This window comes from Theropithecus gelada, chromosome 20 (assembly GCF_003255815.1).
Source record: "Theropithecus gelada isolate Dixy chromosome 20, Tgel_1.0, whole genome shotgun sequence".
In the NCBI taxonomy this organism is placed as follows: domain Eukaryota; kingdom Metazoa; phylum Chordata; class Mammalia; order Primates; family Cercopithecidae; genus Theropithecus; species Theropithecus gelada.
Window position 1 is genome coordinate 10,877,142 of NC_037688.1, and position 25,070 is coordinate 10,902,211.

Sequence of the window (25,070 nt, forward strand, 5' to 3'; positions counted from 1 at the left end):
TTTTATTTTGGAGATTTGGGGGTAGGGTGGACTGTTAGTCATTGGGTTAATTTTATATGAGACACAGTCAGGATTTCTCAAACTTAGTAATTCCATTAAGTGAACATACATATTTTGATATAGGTTTATATTGTTTTACAAGTCTTATATTGAAAGTGATTCACTGATATGCTTAAAGCAATAGATTAACTTCTATATTTAGAAAATTGTAAGGTGTTAAGACTTCTTTTGTGATGTTTATGAATACCTTTGAGAGAAAGTTATTTTATCAAAAACAACTTAATAATCATAATTAAAAGGGAAAAACCAGACTGGGAAAATTTTATTGCAAATACAATCAACATTGAGTTAATATTCCTATAAAAAGCTTTATAAATTGATTAGCAAACTTTTAACATCTCAGTTGATAACTAGATAAAGCATATAGCTGAAATTCACAAAAAGGAAATTAAATTATAAACAAAACCCGAATAATATGCAGCTTTAATAATAATTCAATTTAGAATGGTTTTATTTTTACCTATTAGAAAAATATTTTAAATATTAATGCTTAATGCTGGCAAATTTATGGTGAAATTAGTACCTACATGGCTTTGTTAACTGATGCAAATATTTTGAAAAGCAATTTGGTACTAGATTAAAGAGTATAAAAATTCTCCATTTTAATAACCCAAACATAGCAGAAGTATATACCCAAAGATATTTATCTTAATATACTTACAAGGAACAGCTGAAAAAAGCAATAACTCATTGTTGTAATCATGATAGACCATAGGCACTAAAAAGATTTTGAACACTAACATTGAGAGTATGTTAATGATGGAGAAAAGAGCATAATTCAAAATTAAGATCCAGTAAAGCAAGGTTAAGAGTGTGGCCTCTGGTACCAGACTACCTGATTTAGAATCATGGGTCCCGTTACTTACTAGTTGGGTGACTCTGACTTAGATAATTTCTGTGTGTCTCTTTTTCCTCATCTTTAAAGTGTGAAATAATAGTAGGATCCAGCTAATAGGGCTTTGGAAAGGATTAATAGATTTATAACAGGTACACATGCTTAGACTATGCCTAGCATATAGTAAGAAATAAATTTTTTTTTTTGGGGGGGGGTTTCTTTTGAGACAGGGTCTCATTCTATCACTCAGATTGAAGTGCAGTGGCACTATCAGGGCTTACTGCAGCCTCAACCTCCCTGGGCTCAGGTGATCCTCTGGCCTCAGCCTCCGGGGTAGCTGGGACTGTAGGCACGTGCCACCATGCCTGGCTATTTTTTTGTATTGTTTTGTAAAGTTGTGGTCTTGCCATGTTGCCCAGGCTAATCTTGAGCTCCTGTGCTCAACCAATCCACTCTCCTCGGCCTCCCAAAGTGCTGGGATTATAGGCGTGAGACACTCTGCCCAGTCTTAAGTGTTTTTATTAATTATACTTTTTTCATAGTAGTATGAAAATATGTATATGGGCCAGGTATGTTAGCTTATGCCTGTAATCCCAGCACTTTGGGAGACTGAGGTGACAGGATTGCTTGAGGCCAGGAATTCCAGACCAGCCTGGGCAATGTAACGATACTCTATCTCTACAATAAATATATTTTAAAAAAATTAGCCAGGTATGATGGTGCACTCCTGTAGTCCCAGCTACTCAAGAGGCTGAGGTGAGCAGATAGATAGCTCAAACCCAGGAGTTCCAGGCCGAGGTAAGCCATGATCACACCACTGCCAGTCTAGGCGTTAGAATCAGACCCTGTCTCTGAGAAAAAAAATTTGCATGTGAAAAAATACCAGAAGAAAATAGATTTAGTTAGTGCAATTACACCTTTCTTTCCCTTACTTTCTACAATTTTATCGTGAATATATTACTTTTATAATAAGAAATTAATGTAATATTTTATGTTTTTAAAAATTCTCTTGTTAAATTAAGGATTCATAAAATGCTTCAATACCTTGGTTACCTGTGATACTCAGTGGACAATGAAATGTACCAAAGTTCTTGAAATTAAATATTTAGGGATCCATTTTTCATTTTAAAGCCTTGAAGTATTTGAAAAAGATAAAATCTATGTCTTTCCCATTGGGTTGACTTTAGTTCTATTTCTTTTTTCCTTTCTTGAGAAGGAGTCTCACTCTGTTTCCCAGGCTAGAGTGTACTGACACAATTTCCTCTCACTGCAACGTCTGCCTCCCAGGTTCAAGTGATTCTCCTCCCTCGGCCTCCTGAGTAGCTGTGATTACAGGCGTGTGCCTCTCCGCCCAGCTAATTTTTGTATTTTTAGTAGAGATGGGGTTTCAGCATGTTGGCCAGGCTGATCTCTAGTCTTGAACTCCTGACCTCAGGTGATCCACTCGCCTCGACCTCCCAAAGTACTGGCATTACAGGTGTGAGCCACTGCGCGCGGCCACTTTAGTTCTATTTCAGAACGATATTTCAGCACATTTTTTGAAATGTCTAGGAAGATGTAGAAATATTTAAAAGACATTTATAAACCCTCCATCTCCCCCTCTTTTTGTGACATGAGTTGAGTATTGTGATTTTGCTCCCTCTACTGGAAGAAGATCAAGCATCTCAGAAGGACCCTGAGAAAACTCTCCACTGGTTGAACTTAGGTGCATCTATCTACTTTGTATGTAGGTTTCTGACTAGTTTGACCAATCATTTTTGTCCAGTGTATACTTGAAATTATGAGAGCTTATTGATTTATTTTTAAACATTTTATTCTTCTAAGACATGTTATCATTTTGATTCAGATTTTGTTGTTTTTGTTTTGTTTTTTAATTAATGCATTTCTAAACATGTTTCCCAGGCTTTAAAAGTAGTAAGGACTCCTTTTAATAAATATGGAGTGAATGGAGGGTAATTATAAATAACTAAAGCAGTCTCTAATGCTAGCATGTAGATAGAGAGCACTCCATCTGAGAGAAGTTATTTTCAGACCTACCTTAACCAACCTTTCATAAATCATCTTATTCTACACTGATAATACGATTTTAAGTCACTCAGTTTTTGTTTCAGTTTTTTTGTTTTGTTTTGTTAACTTGTTCTTTTTTTCACATGTCCAAAAACTGATAAAGGGCAGTTTGTTTGGAATACTTTTTTCATTTATTGAAAGTCTATTCTCGGCCGGACACAGTGGCTCATGCCTGTAATCCCAGAACTTTGGGAGGCCAAAGTGGGCAGATCACCTGAGGTCAGGAGTTCGAGACCAGCCTGGCCAACATGGCGAAACCCCATCTCTACTAAAAATACAAAAATTAGCTGGGCGTGGTGGCGCATGACTATAATTCCAGCTACTTGGGACGCTGAGGCAGGAGAATCGCTTGAACCCGGAAGTCTGAGGTTGTGATGAGCCGAGATCGCGCCATTGCATTCCAGCCTGGGCAACAGAGCGAGACTCCATCTCAAAACAAAAAAAGAAAAGAAAGTCTGTCTCAACCAGGTGGCATGGTTTACGCCTGGAAATCCAACACTTTGGGTGGGTGAGACAGGAGGATGACTTAAGCCCAGGAGTTTGAGGTTGCAGTGAGCTGTGATTGTGTTGCTCCACTCACCAGCCTGGGTAATAGTGAGACCCTGTCTCAAAAAGAAAGGAAAAAAAAAAGACTCTGTTTTCAAGTTTCCTATTACTTCTTAAACAGTGATATTTGGTATTTGTTGATTGTAAGAGTGAAAAAGAGAGATGGATTGGTAGAGAGGATTCTTATGATTATTATTATATGTTGCATATCAGTTTTATATGTACTGAATTATAGATCACACATCCTAAATATGTGAAATGCAAATTAATTAATATGTGGAATTTATGACAGATTTTGACAGAGCATAGACTTTTTTGCCTATATAATTTTTGGCATGTTCTGTATAGTTATGATTAATAAGGAGTTCTTATGTTGTTATGATGCCTCCACAGGTTCTATGGAAATAAGTTTTTTTCTGGATTCTTTATTGGGCTTCTTTAACTTTCTTAATTGTAGTAATTTCATTTTAGACTAAATTAACATCACTACATGTGTATAGAAGTTAACAGATTTAAACATAATGAAGTGGCATAATTTTTTAGTTTATGAAAAATAATTTTGAGGTACATTTTGTTAGAGCCAAAACAAGACATTCTTTAATCTACTGTTTAAAAAACCATGGATGACACTCTATTTAGAATTCTAGAAAGCTTTAGTGAGAATGTTGAATATTTAAAGAATATTTCTAAGCCTTGCTTTTTTCTTTTTTTTCTTTTTTTTTTTTTTGAGATGGTCTCACTCTGTCACCCTGGTTGGAGTACAGTGGTAGATCTCAGCTTACTGCAACCTCTGCCTCCTGGGCTTAAGCAATCCTCCCACCTCAGCTTCCCAAGCAGCTGGCACCACAGGCACACACCACCATGCCCCACTAATGTCTGTATGTTTTTGTAAAGATGGGGTTTTGCCATGTTGGCCAGGCTGGTCTGAAACTCCTGAGCTCAGGTGATCCACCTTAGCCTCCCTAAACGCTGGGGTTACAGTTATGAGCCACTGTGCCTGACCCAGCCTTGCTTTTTTAAATTTCCCAACTGTAGCAGGGTGATTGTAGGTATCACTTCAAATTTCTCAGCGTACCCTAAAGTCTATGGCAGTTGTTAACAACAGTGAATATTGCTGATTGGACTTTAGAATGTTACTGCTTAGAAAAGAGAGAAGAGCCAGGACATAGTGGGAGGAGAGGCCAGAGGGAGATAGAGAATAGTGGGGTTGTCGGGAGGAGGAAGAAAAAAAGAAAAAAAGTGAGAAGCCATAGCAAGTGTTTCCAAATATAAGTATGTACAAGACATAACATAGGGAAAATACTAGCTTATTTATCATCTCTTGATATTTGGAGCAAAGGAATTTTGAGAGACTAATACTCTGAACTTTTTATTGCTCTCATGACAAATATTTTCTGCTGTCTTTATAACAGAATCATTAGTTTTTGTCTTATTTGAGAAGTGGGAATAACATGGAGCACTGTGATCTCTCAATGTTTGTATGTTTAGTGTAAAAGTTCTGTGTAAGTGAAACATGTTATGAGGGATGGCAGAACTGGCATTCAAAACAGGAAATAGAATTTTAAGATGTACTCATACGTAATGTTTTGTTGCCTTTTGTATTTTGATAGATTTTGTACTTTATTACCTTGAATTATTATTTCTTTTCCTGAAGGTAGAGAAATTTACATTACTTATAAACTTAAAAAAAAAACTTTTAAAAGATAGGTTTGAGCAGCCCATAGAAGGCTTTTTTTTTTTTTTTTTTTTTTTTTTTTGTGGTGGGAGACAGGGTCTCTGTCACTCAGACTGGAGTGCAGTAGGGTGTGATCATGGCTCATTGCAGCCTCTATCTCCTGGACTCAAGCAGTCCTCCTACCTGAGCCTCCCCTGTAGTGAGCCACCAAGCCTATCTAAATTTTTTTATTTTTTGTGGAGGCAAGGTCTCACTTTATTGCCCAGGCTGGACTCAAACTTCTGGTCTCCAGCAGTCCTCCCACCTCAGCCTACCAAGGTGCCTGACAAATTTAATAAATGGGTATCATAAAAAAAATTGGTCCATATCAAAAACAATGTAAAGAATAAGTCATTTGTAATATTATTACCAAAAGATAATCACTGTTGCTGTTGTGTTATATAAGATTCCAGTGAGATCTCTGGTTTGTCCTTTTCCCATTTCTCATATACATATTTTTTATTTTTTATTTTTTGTTGAGACGGTGTTTCGTTTTTGTTGCCCAGGCTAGAGTGCAATGGCCTCCACCTCCCAGTTTCAAGCAGTGCTCCTGCCTCAGCCTCCCAGATAGCTGGGATTACAGGCATGCGCCACCACGCCCAGCTAATTTTGTATTTTTAGTAGAGACGAGGTTTCTCTGTGTTGGTCAGGCTGGTCTCTAACTACCGACCTCAGGTGATCCACCAGCCTCAGCCTCCCAAAGTGCTGGGATTACAGGTGTGAGCCACCGCACCAGCTGATATTTTTGAATTTTTAAGAAACAAAATTGAGATCATATAGTTCACACTTTCTGGCAAATTGCTTTTTAACCTTCCAGTTAATATGTTGCATACATTTTTCATGGCATTAAGTATTTTTCTAAAAATGGTTTTGAGTGACTGAATAATTTGTAATGGTTTAGCAATCATTGTAATGTTGCTAAAGTTCCATATAAAAGTAAGGTTATTACTGAGATCTGGAAAAATCTTAATCAAGGTGATTAAAATATCTTCATATTGTTATTGTATATGTTACGGTAATAATTGAATTTAAAGTAGAAGCATAGTAATAAAAAATTATAATAGGTAAGACATAGAGCATTTACATTGTGCCAAGCACTGTTCTGAATACTTAACATATGTTATCACATTGATCCATCACAACCATCCTTTTATTTGGGTATGATTTTTTTCCTTCAATTTACATGGTTGGAAACAGAGATACAGAGAAATTGAGTAATAAACCCCAAGTCACACAGCCAGTAAATGGCCATACTGGATTCAAACCCAATTTGACTCCATTATTTCCGGTCTTAACGACTTTCACTTCACTTCAAAGCGTATTAATACATTGTCATATTTAACAATAATATACTACCTGATTTCTTCCCTCTTCTGCGATTGAAAAATTAATTTATTAAGGAAAAAACTGGCTTTAGAATCTTTAAGTGGCAAAGATCATGCCTCTCATGTTTTCTGGCTATATTCACAATAGTTTATCTATTAGCAGAGGAAAAGCCAATGCCAAAAGAAAACAAAAAAACTCAACTAGGCTAGGCATGGTGGCTCACACCTGTAATCCCAGCACTTTGAGAGATGGAGGCAAGAGGATCACTTGAAGTCAGGAATTCAAGACCAGCCTGAGAAACCATAGTGAGATCCCGACTGTACAAATATATATTTTTTTAATTAGCTGGGAGTGATGGTGTGTACCTGTAGTCCTAGCTACTCAGGAGGCTGAGGCAGGAGGATCACTTGAGCCCAGGAGGTTGAGGCTGCCGTGAGCCAGGATCGTGCCACTGCACTTCAGGCGGGGTGATAGAGCAAGACCCCGTCTCAAAAAACAAACAACAACAACAGCAAAACCTAAAAAGTGTTCCTTGTTTTTTGGATTTTTTGGGGTGTTTTGTTTTGTTTTGAGACAGAGTCTCGCTCCGTCGCCCAGCCTGGAATGCAGTGGCGCAATCTCAGCTCGTTGCAACCTCTACCTCCCAGGTTTAAGCGATTCTTGTGTCTCAGCCTCCCAGGTAGCTGGGATTACAGTCATGTCCCACCACATCTGGCTACTTTTTTGTATTTTCAGTAGAGATGGGGTTTTGCCATGTTGCCCAGGTTGGTCTCGAACTTGTGGCCTCAAGTGATCTGCCCGCCTCGGCCTCCCAAAGTACTGGGATTACAGGGACGAGCCACCACTCCCAGCCATGTTCTGACATTTTTTATAAGATTATGTGTAAGACGATAGCAACACATGCCCTAAAGGTAAATCCAATAATTGTCTTCAAATATTTTGAAGGACTTTAGAGGTCATTATTAGGCCTTGTAAGGGAAGTCTCAGAAAAGCAGATTGTCATTTAATTTAAGGAAGAAGTTTGAAATAAAGCTCTTCACTGAAAGCAGGGAGATAGAATAGCTTAGATATGTCACAGAAAGAATTTCTGTAGCAGGTGAAAAATGGACTAAATTGGAAGGTTATTTCAGCTCTTAAGATTCTATGGTGGTAATTTTAGATTTCATTATAGGACATAACATTCATATTGCCTATTTAACTCCTGAGTGGCAATTACAAAAGATGAAGAAAGGTAAACACACATGACAAGACCTCCACTATCCAGTTATGTCAGGAAACTGTTTGTTATAGATGAATAAATTTTCCAGATAGTTGGAATATATTTTAGCAAGACTCAAAAACTTTAATTACATGGATCTTTTCATTCCGCCCCCCACCCCCCGAGAAGGTAATGGTGGTGGTGGTAGAATGCTCTGTTAGAACACGATGAAGATAATTTTAAAGGGAGGCCTCATATGTTTACATTTTTGACAGTTATTCTTAATACCTCCAAGAATTACCCTAACTTAAATAAGACTCGATTGAAATACATTAGATATTTGAAAATCATCTTAAGCAGAAACAGTTAATTTTATATATATTAGTTATGAAAGAGAAGAAAACCTATATAAAACTAAAGCGAAGAATTTGGTGTAGTTTGCTCACGCCCAAGCTATTTGCTGGTTTTTTTTCCTAAGGTACTTTAGTTATGGCATGCTATTTTTAAAAATGGTACCTTTTCCTAAGTCAAAAAAGCATCAGCTATATGCACAATTTAAAAACTTGTCACTCTACTTTTACCCTAAGCAAAAAGAAGAAAAATGACTTATAAGATATTTAGATTGTCTTCTTGAATAACTAAAACTTTTATAAGGTACCATCCCTCTATTTTTCAGAATTTGTTTAAATCTTTATGCATTTGGCATAGTATTACTTATAAAAGTTTCAAAATTCCTAATTGTCTGACTAAGCCAAAGCATAAAATAGAAATTCTGTCTAGGAATTTCTTTCAGTTATTTTTTCACTTAAAATGGACTAGTTCTTGGTTTTTTTATTTCTGTCAGATCTTCTGTATTAAAATGTTCTCTTTTATCTGGGAAATTATAGAATATTAGCTAGTTCTGAAATACATCCTAGTTATTAAACTATGTAGTATACTGTAGAAGAGTTAAGCTTTGTACTGCCTGTCAGGAATCAGAGTAACAGAAATTCCAGTTGTTAACATTAGCTTTAAGGCTATTGACCTCTAGCATGCATACTTAAGGGTAAGAGGTGAACAGAAAGTAAATTCCAGGAGTGGAAAACCCAGCTGTTGGTGAGAAATTTGTGGATTAGTGCAGTATATGAAGAATGTGAGACCGAAGCCAAACTTCAAAATAGGTCTCACAAAATTTTGTTGTGTTTAATTGTGTTTAGGAGGTACATTCCCGGATACCTTAGGGCTACTCAGTCACTTATTTATCATTATTGATATATGAAATTTAAGATAATTTGTTAGGACCTACAGAGTCATCAAATTTGTTCCTATTATTGTAACATTAATACAAAGCTATTTTGAAATACTTTAAGTATGGATGACAAGGTTTCTCTATTTGGGTAATTGGACTGAAATGATTTTAAATTAAGGAAATGTTTTAATACAATATGGTTTGGATATAGTTAGGAAGCTTGGACTGCAGTTTCTTGTTAAATAAGATCTGCTCATTTGTTTTCGTCACCTATGCAAATACCTTGCACATTTACTATGCAAGGAATACCTGACAAATTATGGAAAGAGGATAATCTTTGAGAGCTGTTTTTCCTACATAAGTATGTGTTTGTATACCTGAAAACAATACAGGTTTACATTGACCATTTCATGGATTCATAGAATTTTTGACCTGGACATGGTTTTACTCTATCCTCATATGCAAAGAATAAACAAGGTTAGAAAGATCATGACTTGCTTGCTGTCATATAATGAGTTAGCATGTTCCTTTCATAGATCAAACTGTGTAGTGTTCAAAGGTGGTCAGAAATGACAGCAGTACCCACACTATGGACAGATACATATTTAATAGACCATATTATAAAATACAGTTGTACCTGATTGTCTTTGATTATTAAGAAGTAATTTTTAGTTTTGTATGTGTCAATTTTAATGTCTAAATTTTTTATCTCTGTGTTTAGTGTTTAAAAATGTAACTTACTGTACTTTGTCAAATGTAGGTATAAATTGTATACACATGTGAATGACTGAATTTTAAATAACATCTGTGTTTTAGAAATGTTGCCTTTTTAGCACTTCTATTTGTTCAGTATTTACTAGATGTCTGCCATTTGTAAGAAACTATGCCAGGCACTGAGGTTGCAGAGATGATTAAGAGAAAATTGTCCTACTTTCCTATTGTTCTATATTATAATTTCAGAGATGTTCTCTTTTCATTTCTGATTCATTTTCAGTTGAAAGTGGTTTCTAGCGCTTTCTCTTAGCCCTCTAGCTTAGTGATTTGTAATGAGTGATTTACAAACAAAAAATTAATTTTCATTCTTCTTAAAGAAGGTGTTCCTCTAAGTTTCTAGCTTAGCTCTTTGTTTCATGGCATTTAAAAATCTGTAATTATTTGATTCTTGAAATACATATTATATACATAATATAATGTGTATCATATATACATATCATATATAGCTGTCTAAAGTCCAATTGCTTTTGTAAATGACAGTGTCAAGAAAGTGAACCCTTCTCTTTTTAGCTTCTACTCTACCTAAATTTATTACAAATTATTGCAAAACTCTTACAAAAATGTGCTCTGGGATTCAACTTTTATGAGTTTTTTTGTCAAAAAAAGGATTATTGGTCACTTAGATATTCTTAGAAGATTATATTGTAAGATAAATTTCCTAGGATTTTTTTCTCCTAATTACATTAAGTGAAAGTAAGATTTTGGAAGTAATTTTTAAAAATAATACAGGAAACATTGAGTAGAATTAGAAATAGAAATAATAATAACATATGCTTTATTACTGTTTTTTTTTTTTTTTGAGATGGGGTCTCGCTCCGTCACCTAGGCTGGAGTGCAGTGTCGCGATCTCGGCTCATTGCAACCTCTGCCTCCTGGGTTCAAGCAATTCTCCTGTCTCAGCTTCCCAAGTAGCTGGGACTACAGGTGCCTACCACCACGCCCAGCTAATTTTTGTATTTTTAATAGAAACGGGGTTTCACCTTGTTGGTTGGGCTGGTCTTAAACTCCTGACCTAAGGTGATCCGCCTGCCTTGGCCTCCCAAAGTGCTGAGATTACAAACATGAACCATCGCACCCAGCCTGCACAATATTTTTAAAAGTGATTTTACTCACATTGAGTTTTTTAGTAGTACATTGGGATATATATAGATAGATAGATAGATTAATATACAAGTTGGTATTATTTTACAGAATTTACAAATGAAGTATTTGAGGTGTTGAGAGGGAAAGTGACCTAATATAAGATAGCTACTAATGGTTTAGTAGAAACTTGGCTCTAAATTTATTATGCATTCTGTGGTACCTAACTGCTTTTCACTTACAGCAGCAAAAACAACAAACTTTCATAGAGCACCTGTTATGTATTAGGTTGGTGCAAAACTTTCAGTGGCAAAAACTGCAATTATTTTGTACCAATCTATCAGGTATTGTGCTAAGTACTAAAAGTACAAATATAAAGAGACTATTTTTCGAGGTAGAGGGGCAGATAGGGTCTGGCTCTGTTACCCATACTGGAGTACAGTGGTGCAATCACAGCTCACTGTAGCCTTGGACTCCTGGCTTCAAGAGATCTTCCCACTTCAGCCTCCTGAGTAGCTAGAACTGCAGGCATGGGCCACCATGCCTGGCTAATTTAAACATTTTTGAATTATAGCTGTGAGCCACTAGGCATGGTGCTTTGGGAGCACCAGCACTTTGGGAGGCTGAAATGGACAGGTCACTTGAGCTCAAGAGTTTGAAACCAGCCTGGGCCTCATGGTGAAACCCTGTCTCTACTAAAAATAGAAAATTAGCTGGGTGTTTTGGTGCATGCCTGTAGTCCCAGTTACTCAGGAGGCTGAGGTGGAAGGATCGCTTGAGGATAGGAGGTCAAAGCCACAGTGATCTGATACTATGCCCTGCACTCCAACCTGAGTGACAGATGAGACCCTGTCTCAAAACACATAAATAAATAAAATAAAATTTTTTGGTAGAGTTGGATCTCGCTATGCTGTCCAGGACAGTCTTGAACTCCTGGCCTCAAGCAGCCCTCCCACCTTGATCTCCCAAAGCACTGGAATTACAAGCATGAGCCATGGCTCCTGGCTAGAGAGGGCTTTAAGGCTAGATCTCAACTGGTATTTTTGTTACGTTACAAGAAAAAAGGAAGCTCCAAGTCAGCTTCAACAATATTAGAAATGTCAATATTATGAATTACTTTAAAATACCTGTATTGAAAGTCTCATTTTTTCTAACCTTTCATTTTGAAAAAATTTCAACTTACCAGAAAGGTGAAAGAATAGTACCCTTTACATATATTCACTAATTGTTAATTATTTTGCCACATTTGCTTTCTCTCACTGTTTTTATTTCTAATTTTTCGTTGGCTGAACCATTTGACAGTAAGTTGCAGACATCATGGAGACGTTGCCCCTAAATGTTTTAATATGACTCCCCTTCGAACGGGAACATTCGCCTCCCTGAATATAATACTTTTACTACAACCAAGAAATCTAACATAAAATAACATTATATACTATATAGTCCAAATTCAAAATTTTTAACTTATCTCAATAATATTCTTTAGAGAGATATTTGGTTTAAATTTCAGGATCCAATCAAGGGTCAGGCATTGCATTTAGTTGTTATGTCTCTTTAATCTCCTTTAACCTAATACAAGTTTTCCCTGTGCTTTCTGTTGTTCCATCCTAACATGACATTTTTTTAAAGTACAGGTAGAAGCCAGTTGTCTGTATTTGTTTGGTTATTCATAATTCAGGTTAAGCAATTTTTTTTGTGTTTGTGAGAATGCTGTGTAGATGGTATCTATTGGATCACATTAAGACACACGATGTTAGTTTGTCCCATTATTGGTGATGCTTGGTTTTCTCAGTATAGGTATCTTTTCACCTTTGTAATTAATTGCGGGGATTTTTATATAAAAGAGTTAGATTCATGGATTTTTAAAAAAATTAGTTGTAAAAATCAGTGCATTAAAATCAGTGTGCTATATGTTATAAAAATGTGTTTATAAAAAATGTGTTATAAAAATCGTGTGTTAAAAATCAATGTTAAAACCGATTGCCATCATTATTCTTTTTGAATATTTGGCCAGAAGAAGCCGTATCAAGCCAACTGTATGCTCTTTTAACAGATGCTCATTGATCTCTAAGTATTTCTGGTGCAAGAACTTTGTAATTACCCTGCCTTAGACCTAGAATGAGCCATTTCTTCAAGAAGCTCATTTGCTTTTTGATTGACCTTGTAAAATGCATCTTGGAGTACTAGTATTTTGTAATTTCGTGTGTGTGTGTGTGTGTATGTATGTTGGAAGCTTGTTAACCACAAGTTTCCAGAAATTCTGATTGAATTTCACAAGTGCTTTGTCAACATCTCTGATTTTGTTTAGCCCTTAGTATTTTATTTAAGTTAAACTGATACTGAACAAAAGGGTTTAAGTTTTTTTAAGTTGGATACAAATTTTTGAGAACATACTATGTGCTAAGCACTGATATTTTAAGACAGCTTTGTGAATAAGATATTATAGATGAATTCAGAAAATTTTTGGAACACTTATCATAAATAATACACTGTGTTAGGCATTCTGCTTTTTTTGCAACTCATGAAGGAAGGAAGGCCCATATAACAAATATGCGTAACAAAAAGGTAGTCCCAATGCATGAACCTCTAAAATAATGTGTATTAAGGCAGCAGTATAGACACAGATAATTATGTAATAATTGTTGGTAGATACTAAAATATCAGTTATACTTTTGTGTTTCTCCTTTGAGGATTGGTAATATTTTAATCTATTAATGAAAACAATTTAGTTGAAGTTTCTATTGACTGCCTCGTGTATGAAAACATAGACATATGACAACTACAAAAGTAATACATGTCCACTGAAAGTATTCAGAAAACAGTTTAGAAAGCACAAAGGACCAGACACAGTGGTTCATGCTTATAATACTAGCACTTTGGGAGGCCAAGGCAGGTGGATCACTTGAGCTGAGGCGTTCAAGACCAGCCTGGGCAAAATGGCAAAACCCCGTCTCTACAAAAACTACCAAAAAATGTAGCCAGTATGGTGATGTGCCCTGTAGTCCCAGCTGCTCAGGAGGCTGAGTTGGAGGATTGCTTGAGCCCAGGAGACAGAGGTTGCAGGTGACAGAGGGAGACCCTATCTCAAAACAAAACAAAACCACGCACACACACACAAAGCGGGAAAGTAGCCCCTCATCCCACCAATGAGAAATAATCACTTTTTATGTTTTGGGGATATATGCTTTTAGTTTTATACTTCATAACCATTTACCTATTTGTTTTCTATATCAAATTTTCAGCTTTAGGGAGGTAAAATTGACATATAATAAACAGAACATATTTAAAGTATAGAATTGGGTAAATTTTGACATATGTATGTACCAGTGAAATTAATATGACAGTGAAAATACAGGACATACTCATTACCCGCAAAAGTTCCCTATTGCCTCTTTGTAGTTCTTCCTTCCATCTCCTCCTCCCCGCACCCAGACAACCGCTGATCTGATTGCTGTCACTATATGTCCATTTTCTGGTATTTATATATAAATGGATTCAATAGTATATACAGTTTGTATGGCTTCTTTTACTCAACACAGTTATTTGGAGGTTCACCCAGTCATTGCAAGTAAAATAATTCATTCACTTTTATTGTTAGAATAATATTTCGTTATATAGATCTACTACAATTTGTTCATTCAACTGATGATGGATACGATTTCCAGTTTGGGGTTATTATAATGAAGATGCTATGAAAATTTTTGTGTAGTCTTGTGAAGACATATATTTTTATTTCCATTGGGTAAATACCTGGCAATGGCTGGGTTTTTAATAGGTATATATTAAACTTTTTACGAAACCAGGAAAATATTTTTCTAAAGAGATTGTACCATTTTACCTTTCCTCTAACAGTGTCTAAGAGTTCCATTCGCTCCACATCGTTGTCAGTGCTTGATCTGATATGGTCAGTGTTTTTAACTTTAGCCATTCTGATAGGTGGATAGTGGTATCTGATTGTGGTTTTAATTTATATTTCCTTAATGATTCATGATATTGAACATTTTTTTTCATGTGCTTATTGCTATCCATATATATCCTTTGGTAAAGTCCCTGTTTAAATTTTTTGCCCACTTACAAAATTGGGTTGTTTGACTTGTTATTGTGTTGTAATATTCTAGTTGTCAGATATATATTTTGTAGATACATTTTCTCCCAGTCTGTGGGTTGCCTTTTTTTTTTTTTCTTAAAACGTGTTTTGAAGGGCAAAAGTTGTTAATTTTGATGAAGTCTAGTTCATTACTTCTTTTTAAAAATAAAATTGTTTTGTTTCGTATTTAAGAAATCTATGCCTGCCTAAGGTCAGTGAAGATTTTCTCTTATGTTTTCATGTAGAAGTTCTGTGTTTTTCTTAAATATTGGTACAGTTCACCATTGAAGCTATTCAGAAATTTTCTTGGTGGGAATATTTTTAATTATAAATTTATTTTTTAATAGGTATAGGTCTCCTTAGGTTATGTGTGTCTTTTTGAGTGAGTTTTTGGTAGTTCGTACTTTTCAAGGTATTTTTCTCATTTCATTCAAGTTGTTAAATTTATCAGTATAATGTTTTTCATAACATTTCCAGCCTTTGAGTATCTGTACAATTAATTATGTTCATTTCTGATAATGGTAATTAGTGTCTTCTTTTTTTTCCTAATAGGTATGGCTATAGGTTTACCAATTTTATTGAATTTCATTGATTTTTCTCATTTTTCTGCTTTATAGTTAACTGATTTCTGCTGTCTTCATTATTTCTGTCTTTTGCTTACTTTGTGTTTAATTTACTTAAATTTTTTTTTTATGAGGAAGCTGACATCATTAAGATCTTTCTTCTTATTCTGTTATAGGCATTTGATGCTATACATTTCCCATTGTATTGTTTTAACTGCATCCCACAGATTTGTATTATGTTTCGTTTTTATTCAGTTATTCAAGACAGTTTTGAATTCCTATTTTAAATTTTGAATTCCCCCTTTAATTTCTTCTTTGACCCATGGATTATTTTGAAATGTGTTATTTAGCCTGGGCAACATGGCAAAACCCAGTCTCTACAAAAAAGTACAAAAGTTAGCTGGGTTTGGTGGCATGCACCTGTAGTCCCAGCTCGTCAGGTGGCTGAGGTGAGAGGATCACTTGAGCCCCGGATGTTGAGGCTGCAGTGAACCAAGATCATGCCACTACAGATTGCAGTCCAGCCTGGTTGATGGAGTGAAACCCTGTCTCAAAAAACAAAAAGGAAGGAAATGTGTTATTTAATTTATATTTGTTTTTAGAGACCTTTCTAATTTAATTCCATTATAATCAGAGTACATAATTTGTATGTTTTAAATTTCTTTACATTTATTTAGACTTGTTTCTTTTATGTGTTTTACATTTGTTTACATTTATATAAACTTGTTTCTGTGGCTTCTGTTAATGGCTTTACATGTATTCTTTGCCCTGTTACCTACTTTGTCTGATACTAATGTAGTCATTTCTGTTTTATGTTTATATTAACATGGTATATCTTTTTCTGTCCTTGTACTTTTAACCTATTTATGTATTAATTAATTAATTTTTAAGACAGAGCCTCACTGTGTCACCCAGGTTGGAGTGCAGTGGCGCGATCACGGCTCTTTGCAGCTTCAATGTCCTGAGCACAAGCAGTTCTCCCACAGCAGCCTCCCAAGTAGTTGGACCACAGGCACGTGCCACCATGCCCAGAAATTTTGTTTTGTTTTTTCTAGAGATGCAGTCTTACTTTGTTGCCCAGGCTTGTTTTGAACTCCTTTGCATGCCTGATAATGTTTGAATAAATGCCAGATGTGAATTTCACCTTGAGTAATGGGAAATTTTGCATTCCTCTAAATATTCTTGAGTTTTGTTCTGGGATGCAGTTAAGTACTTGGAAATCATTTTGTCCTTTTGAAATACACTTTTAAGCTTTTTTAGCCTGGATCAGCACAATCTTTTGTATAGGGCTAATTTTACTCTCCTACTGACACAATAGCCTTGTGAATCCTCTACCTGATGACAGTTAAAGTTTTTTACTGTGGCTAATGGGAACATGCTAATTTTTTTCTGGGTTTAGGGTAATCTTTTCACAGACAATTGCTGATCACTACTCATCTAGAACCTTTAAAGGGCACCCTCTGAAGATCTCTGGAGGTCTTTCTCTGTGGAACTCTTTCCTCTCTGGAACTTTGCCATATAAACCAGTTACCTTGGGTTCTTGGCTTCAAGTTCTCCAACTCAGGGAGCCTGCCAGATTTTACCTGCACTCCCTGTTCTATTCTGCAGTTTGCAGTAAGCTGGGGCAGTAGTAGGTCTTAGTTCTCTTGTCTCCTTGCTATCCTGGGCTGCCTGATGTACAATATCTAAAAACTATTGTTTCATGTATTTTGCCTTGTTTTTCAGTTGTTTCAAGCATGAGAATAAATCTGGTCCCTATTACTTCATTTTGGCCCTAATCGGAAGATATACGTCATTTGAATGACTGCATAATGTTTCATAATATGGAAACGTCATATTTCTTTATTCTTCTTTGACAGTATGATAAACATCTTTATAGATACATCATTGTGTATAACCATGATTAGATTCCTAGAAAATAAGGCAAATGTACATTTTCAAAGCTTTAGTATGAGCTGAAAAGTTTTCCTTTGAAGATTTGTAGAAAGCCATAACTGCTTTTGAGCAGTTATACTCAAGTTCATGGCTTTACATATATTTTCTCATTTAATCTTCACAATAACTCTGTGAGTTAGATCTTATCATCTACTGTTTTTACAGATAAGGACATGAAGCATAGGATGGTTAAATGGCTTGCTCGGAGTCATACAGATAGCGGCAAAGCAAGGATTCAAAGATAGGAAGCAGGACTCTGGGGCCCATACGACCATCTGTCACCTTAGAATGTGGGGATATTGAAGCTGGAAGGAACCTACAACCATGTATCAGTTTCTACTGCTGTTGTAATAAGTTATCACAAACTTAGGTGTCTTAGAACAACACATATTTATTATCTTACAGTTCTGGAGATTAGAAGTCTGAACTGGATCTCACTGGACTAAAATCAAGATGTCAGCAGGGCCGCAGTCCTTTCTAGAAGCTCTAGGGAAGAATCCATTTTCTTGGCCAGTTTATAAAGGCTGCCCACATTCTGTGGCTTGTGGCACCATTCTGTCCTTAAATCCACCAATGGCTGGTCAAGTCTTTCTCACATTGTATCACCCTAACTTTTTTTTTTTTCTCTCTCTCCTTCTTCCACTTATAAGGACCCTAGTGATTACATCGGGCCTACATGGATAATTTAGGATAATTTCCCAGCTCAGCTGATGAACAACCTTCATTCAATCTGCCACTTGAATTATTTGCCATATTACCTAAAATACTCACAGGTTCTGAGGATTAGGAGATTGATACATTGAATAATAAGGCCGTTATTCTGCCTACAACAAGCCATAAAGGTCAATTAGAAGATGCTCCTTTAACAAAATAATGAATTAACAAGGGACTGATTTATGGCTTTATGACCTCATGACCTCACATTATGAAAAGCCTATTTGAGTACCTTACTTTTCTGCTCAGTTTCTTCTCATGCTAGGAATTATCTAGTGGTATAGAGTGAAGTGATTTAGAGTTGGGTTACTTGAAATTTATAGTTCCAGATTTCTCAATAATACATAATTTGAACAATTTAAATAAACTGAGCAATTTTTGCAAAAAGCAAAATTGTCATTCATTCAGCAGTTATTTAGTAAGCCCCATCCTGGTCCTTTGTGCCAGGCATTGTGCTGAGTACTTTTTATGTGATCACGTTTTATCCTCACAACAATCCAATGATGTTACTGGTGACATTTATTTATTTATTTGTTTATTTATTTATTTATTTATTTTTATTTTTATATATATTTTTTGAGACAGTCTCACTCTGTCGCCCAGGCTGGGCTGCACATACTGGCAGTAAAGTTCATCCTTGAGAGAACACACATAGGGAATAGGCTTAGGCACGTTCTGCAAGTGGGTATGAGACTGTTGGGGCAGAGAATTTTAGTCCAGTGAGATCCAGTTCAGACTTCTAATCTCCAGAACTGTAAGATAATAAATATGTGTTGTTCTAAGACACCTAAGTTTGTGATAACTTATTACAACAGCAGTAGAAACTGATACATGGTTGTAGGTACAGTGGAGCCATCTCGGCTGACTACAGCCCCTGCCTCCTGGGTTCCAGCGATTCTCCTGCCTCAACCTCCCAGGTAGCTGGGATTACAGGCATGTGCCACCATGCGCAGCTAATTTTTGTGTTTTTAATAGAGATAGGATTTTACCATGTTGTCTAGGCTGGTCTTGAACTCTCAATCTCAAGTGATCTGCCTGCTTCGGCCTGCCAAAGTGCTAGGATTACAGATGTGAGCCACTGCACCTGGCCGACACCTTAATATATACATGAAGAAACGAGGTTCTAGGTACTATAGCTTCTAAGTCACAGACTTAAGGCTTGAACCCAACTTTGAGAAAAGTAGGTATTAGGAAAATATTTTAAAAGTAATGATTTGTTTGTAGGTCTGGATCTGAAGGGAAAAAGAAGAAAAACACATGATTTTGTAATATATACTCCAGTATTTTTAAATTAATGATGATTCCTTGCATTAAGCCTTTTAAATTTAGAACTATAAGGAGCCTTAATCATTTAATAATTTTTAATTTTTCAGTTGGAGAAACTGAGGCACAAATATAGAGTCTATATAGCTTTTTAGTGGCATAATCCAAAGAGGTTTCCTAATCCTATTTTCTATTGCTCTTGTTACTACATAACTATTAATCCATTTTTGTGCAGTCTTATTCCTAATTTTTGTTGGTTTCAAGGAAAGAGTACAAATGAAAGCTCTCATACTGTTTGCCTAAATATTTGAAAGTTCAAAATCAAGCCAGTAAACTATGTTCTTTCCTTCATCCTTGATAAATGGAAGCACTGATTTGAATTTAGCATTCTTGGACTCTCTGGAGTTCTACCTCCAGAATCTGGCAGAAGCAGGCTATTCTACTCTATTCTACTTATCTTTCCAATCCTGGTTCCATCCTATACTCCAAGAGGCCTCATGAATACACATGAACTTCTCAGGCTACATATATAAGTGCCATTTTTTTCTCCCCATCTCTTTGGCCTAAGCATGCACATACTGGCAGTAAAGTTCATCCTTGAGAGAACACACATAGGGAATAGGCCCAGGCACGTTCTGCAAGTGGGTATGAGACTTCGGGCAGAGAATTTCAGAGTGCCAGGGACCTGGAGCATGTTCTGTAAGATGGGAAGGGTGACATATCCTTTTGACCCCAGGAGTACTATGGCAAAAGAACCAGACCCTCTAAATTGTGAAGCCCAGGAAAGGAACAAATCTTTTCAAATGTAAAAGCAGGTGTTTTCTTCATGAACAATGACACAGATTTGTGAAGTTAGTTGGTGAGAGATGTGGATAGTTTGTCTATGACCAGAAGCATGATTTTCTCTCTATGGAAATCAACCTGTACTTTGGGCTCCGTATCTTCTGTCAATTCAAGAATTTTTGGTTTATTAAATACTACTTACTGTTTTTGTTGGGGTTTTTTGTTTGTTTGTTTGTTTTTGTTTTTGAGACAAGGTCACCCAGGCTGGAGTGCAGTGGTGCAAACATGGCTCACTGTACCCTCAAGCTCCTGGGCTCAAGTGATCTTCCAGGCTCAAGTGATCTTCCTGCCTTAGCCTCCCTTGTAACTGGGATCTCCCAATTAGCTGGGCGTGGTGGCATGCCTAATAATTTTTTTATTTGTTGTAGAGATGAGACTCTCACCATCTTGCCCAGGCTGGTCTTGAACTCCTGGGCTCAAGCAATCGTTCTGCCTCGGCCTCCTGAAGTGCTGGGATTACAGACATGAACCACCTCACCTGGCCTTATTAAATACTTTTAAGAATTTATGGATGACTGTAGTTTTGAAGTTTTCTTCAAGGCAAAGCTATATATGTTTTTGGGATTCTGGACTTTAAATTGAAATTGGGCCAGGCATACTGGCTCACACCTGTAGTCCCAGTTACTTGAGAAGCTGAGTTCAGAGGATTGTTCGAGGCTAGGAGTTTGAGGCTGTAGTGTGCTATGATCCTGCCTATGAATAACCACTGCATTCTAGCCTGGGCAGCATAGCAAGACCCTGTTTCTGAAAAAAAAAAATGAGAAAATGAAATTGTCCTGTGAATACATACGTGTGAATCAGAGTCAGTAGTTAAAGATTTTGCTGTTTTTGCTTTATTTGTATATATAGGATAGATTTTGTTGTTTTTGGCGATATATATGATTTAAAAGTAAATTTCAGTCATCATGAGGCTTTACCTCTAACTGTTTTATTAGACATCTCCCAAGAATGATATTCTAGTAATTAAGCATGGCATACAGATTTTTATATATTTTCTCATCAGCATGGTACCCTTTGAAGAGCGGTGGTCATTACGAGTTTCTCTAGGAAGTTCTTGAATTGTTACCTTACCTTTTCTTTTATTTTTTAAATTTTTTTTGATACAGAGTCTTGCTCTGTCACCCAGGCTGGAGTGCCGTGGTGCCATCTTGGCTCACTGCAATCTCCACCTCCCAGTTCAAGTGATTCTCACGCCTCAGCCTCCCGAGTAGCTGGGATTGCAGGCACCTACCACAAGGCCTGGCTAATTTTTGTATTTTGTATTGAGCTGGGGTTTCACCATATTGGCCAGGCTGGCCTCAAACTGCTGACCTCAGGTGATCCACCTTCCTTGGCTTCCCAAAGTGCTGAGATTACAGGCATGAGCCACCGCCCCCAGCCTTTCTTTTTTAATGTGCTTTCCCAATTTAGTTTTTCCTTCTGGGAAAACTTGGTTAAAACTGGGGTAAATGGAAAGGATTTGCATAATTTGAGGACAGCAAGTTTGATACTAAGGATCTCCTTAAATTTATGTTATCTTGAGGGGAGAGAAATATGACAGGAATAAATGTTTTGAAACTTTTAGTGATGTATTTAGGGGAATTATAGAGACAGTACTTTTGAAGGGGAGACTTACTGAAATGTAGAGAAGGGATATATTTAATTTTCAGACTGTGGATTTCTTAAGTGCGTATCAGCGCCACTCTGATCTCTAGTGATATGGTTATTGAAACAGGCATCTCTTACTTATTTATTTATTTATTTTAAATTTTTTTGAGATGGCGTCTCGCTCTTGTCGCCCAGGCTGGAGTGTAGTGGTGTGATCTTGGCCCACTGCAAACTCCGCCTCCTGGGTTCACACCATTCTCCTGCCTCAGCCTCCCGAGTAGCTGGGACTACAGGCACCTGCCACTATGCCCGGCTAATTTTTTGTATTTTAGTAGAGATGGGGTTTCACTGCATTATCCAGGATAGTCTTGATCTCCTGACCTTGTGATCCACCCACCTCAACCTCCCAAAGTGCTGGGATTACAGGTGTGAACCACCGCACCCGACCTGAAACAGGCATCTCTAGTAAGTAGGAGAGCCACGATTTTTTTTTTTTTTCTGAGACAGAGTTTAGCTCTTGTTGCCCAGGCTGGAGTGCAGTGCTCCAATCTCAGCTCACCACAACCTCTGCCTTCCAGATTCAAGCTATTCTTCTGCCTCAGCCTCCCGAGTAGCTGGAATTACAGGCATGTGCCACTACACCTGGCTAATTTTGCATTTTTGGTAGAGATGGGGTTTCTCCATGTTGGTCAGGCTGGTCTTGAACTTCTGACCTCAGGTGATCTGCCCGCCTTGGCCTCCCATAGGTGGGAGCCACTGCGCCCAGCTGAGAGCCACAATTTTTTAAGTTTCTTTTTTTGAATTTTAACTTTTGATTGAAGGTGGGAATAAGTGAAACTTGTCATGTAAAGTTTTTTGGGAACCGTAATTACAGTGGTATAGTAATTTGTATGATATACTTAAGCAAAAATTAGAGTGCTTATATGGAACATATATAGGAATGAGCAGACCAATGTAAATGTTAGAAAAGGTTAAAACTAAGAGAATTATTTTTGGTTAAGTTTCTGTGTAAACTAAAGTTTTTTTGGAATAGCTCAGATATACTTTTGAGGACTTCATCTAGACAAATCAAGGTGCTTTTTAAACACGTTTCCTATAGGTAACACAAGTTCAGTGTCTCATGATATTGAATGAGTTAATATCTAAAGCAGTATTTATTTAGTTGCTAGTAATAATCCTCAAAATGTTACTGAGGGATGAGTATCTTTGATTAAAAATAATAAAACAGGGCTGGACTCGGTGACTCACACCTGTAATCCCAGCACTTTGGGAGGCCAAGCTGGGCAGATCACCTGAGGTCAGGAGTTTGAGACCAGCCAACATGGTGAAACCTCAGCTCCATTAAAATTACAAAACTTAGCCAGGCATAGTGGTGCATGCCTGTAATCCCAGCTATCGGGAGGCCGAGGCAGGAGAATCACCTGAACCTGGGAGACAGAGGTTGCAGTGAGCCGAGATTACACCACTGCACTGCCAGCCTGGGCAACAGAGCAAAACTCCATCTCAAATATTTTTATTATGTATGGTTAATTAAGCATGCACACACTCATGGCAATTTTCTGGTAGTTATGTCATAGTATTTGCTTTTACTGCAGAACAATTGGTAGATTTTTAAGGCTTTATTTTTATTTTATTTTATTTTATTTTATTTTATTTATTTTTTGAGATGGAGTATTGCTCTGTCACCCAGGCTGGAATGCAGTGGCGTGATCTCGGCTCACTGCAAGCTCCACCTCCCGGGTTCATGCCATTCTCCCACCTCAGCCTCCCAAGTAGCTGGGACTACAAGCGTACACCACCAGGCCCGGCTAATTTTTTGTATTTTTAGTAGAGACGGGGTTTCCCCATGTTGGCCAGGATAGTCTCGATCTTCTGACCTCGTGATCCGCCCGCCTCAGCCTCCCAAAGTACTGGGATTACAGGCGTGAGTCACCACGCCTGGCGGCTTTATTTTTATTTTTATTTTTATTTTTATTTTTGATACAGGGTTTTACCCTGTCACCCAGACTGGAATGCAGTGGCTTAATCATGGATCACTGCAGCTTTGACCTTCCAGGCTCAAGTGATCTTCTCATCCCAACCTCCCAAGTAGTTGGGACCACAGGCATATGCCACCACATCCAGCTGATTTAAAAAAAAAATTTGTGGAGATGGGAATCTTACTATGTTGCCCAGCCCAGGATGTATTTTTTACTTAATGATTTTATTCTTCATTGGTTAGTCCAGTTTATTTTACCTTCAGAAGATAGTCTTTTGGAGATACTTCATGAAAATTGACATCTGGAAGGAGAGTATTGATAAGGATTCTTGATCTGGGTCATTTGATACAAATTTATCTTGAATGCAATTTTTGTTATTTCAATAGTATGTGTGAGTTACAGGTTTGTGTTATAGGTGAGTCCATTTTTTTCCGTATTTCTGAGTTTTAGAAAAACACTTCACTAATCAGACTTTAATACTTAAATCTACATAGGAATTTGAGCTAAAAGGAGGAAATCCAGCCTAATTAAATTAAAAAGTACATTTAATTTTTATAATTATTTTAAATGAGATTTCATACATATTCTTAATTCTTTTAAGAAAGGAGTGAATGTTTTAGAGACTTACTTTTCATTGAAATTATTTTGTGGAATTTGAAATCCCCAGTAAGATCAAGTTTTTAAAGTTTATATCATATATGTATGAATGTATGAATGTATGTATGCATATGAATATATGTGAGACTGTATATTAGCTAACTTTTTGTTTTAGGATGCACATCCTTTCACCAATTACAATCAACTACCATTCACCTTCATAATACTTTCTTTTTTTTTTTTTTTTTGAGACGGAGTCTCGCTCTGTCGCCCAGGCTGAAGTGCAGTGGCGCGATTTCGGCTCACTGCAAGCTCCGCCTCCCGGGTTCCCGCCATTCTCCTGCCTCAGACTCCCGAGTAGTTGGGACTACAGGCGCCGCCACCAAGCCCGGCTAGTTTTTTGTATTTTTTAGTAGAGACGGGGTTTCACCGTGTTAGCCAGGATGGTCTTGATCTCCTGACCTCGTGATCCGCCCGTCTCGGCCTCCCAAAGTGCTGGGATTACAGGGTTGAGCCACCGCGCCCGGCCTCACCTTCATAATACTTTCTAAAAGCTGTTAAAGTCAAAATGATTTAGTCATTTAAAAATATCAGCTTCTGTACTAACACTTGAATCAATATTAATTTATATGTTGGTACTTTAAAAATAATGTAGCAGTGCAAAAACAGAAAAG

The 25,070-nt window shown here is 36.9% G+C and overlaps 1 protein-coding gene across 4 annotated transcripts in view; it reads left to right on the top strand.

Moving 5' to 3' along the window:
• CHD9 (chromodomain helicase DNA binding protein 9) overlaps positions 1-25,070 on the top strand; it is a 274,510-nt gene that overhangs the window by 100,756 nt on the left and 148,684 nt on the right. The gene's annotated exons all lie outside the window — the stretch shown is intronic.